A 928-nucleotide genomic window follows, 5' to 3' on the forward strand; every position below is an offset into this window, starting at 1 on the left:
ACAATGAGCTGGAAGGAATAGGCAGAAATTCTGGGTCCCTGCAGGCAAGCTAGCAGAGGCAGGGGAAGAGGAGGATTTCTACCATGCTCTGGAGGGACAAAAGGTGACCAGCCATGTGAGATCTCGGAAGGCGTAGCCATAGGCCATTTCCCCAGGTGGGAGATTAGAAACACAACTAAACAGAGGGCAGTTTTGGGTTGCTGAACAGGAGAAGGTAACTAAAGTTGAGGGCAGGTTTAGGGTGCTGAGCTAAGAGAATTATTGGAAAGGCGCACTAACCACAGATCCCACACAGTTAGAAGATCCCAGCTATTGAGTCATAAGGCAGGTCGTAGACTGACTAGAAGTGGATGCTCTAACCTAGGCACAGGACATAGAACAAATAAGAATTGAACACAGTTTGGGAAACACATTGAAACTTTTGTGTCAACAGAAGTAGAAGCAAGGGCTGGAGAGATGGCTTAGTGGCTGCTCTTCCAGAGGTTCTGAGTTCAATTCCCACCAACCACATGGTGGCTCACAACCATTCGTAACAGGATTAGATTCCCTCTTCTGGTGTGCACGAAGTTAGAACATTCATATAATAAATAAATAAATAAATAAATAAATAAATAAATATTTTAAAAAGACCTACTTGTACACATTTTTAAAAAAAGAAGAAGAGGGGGCTGGAGAGATGGCTCAGTGGTTAAGAGCACTGACTGCTCTTCCAGGGGTCCTGAGTTCAAATCCTAGCAACCACATGGTGGCTCACACCTGTCATGGGATCTGATGCCCTCTTCTGGTGTGTCTGAAGGCAGCTACAGTACTCATATATCAAATAAATAAATCTAAAAGGAGAAGAAGAAGAAGAAGAAGAAGAAGAAGAAGAAGAAGAAGAAGAAGAAGAAGAAGAAGAAGAAGAAGAAGAAGAAAGAAGAAGAAGGAG

This window comes from Mus caroli, chromosome 13 (assembly GCF_900094665.2).
Source record: "Mus caroli chromosome 13, CAROLI_EIJ_v1.1, whole genome shotgun sequence".
Lineage (NCBI taxonomy): Eukaryota > Metazoa > Chordata > Mammalia > Rodentia > Muridae > Mus > Mus caroli.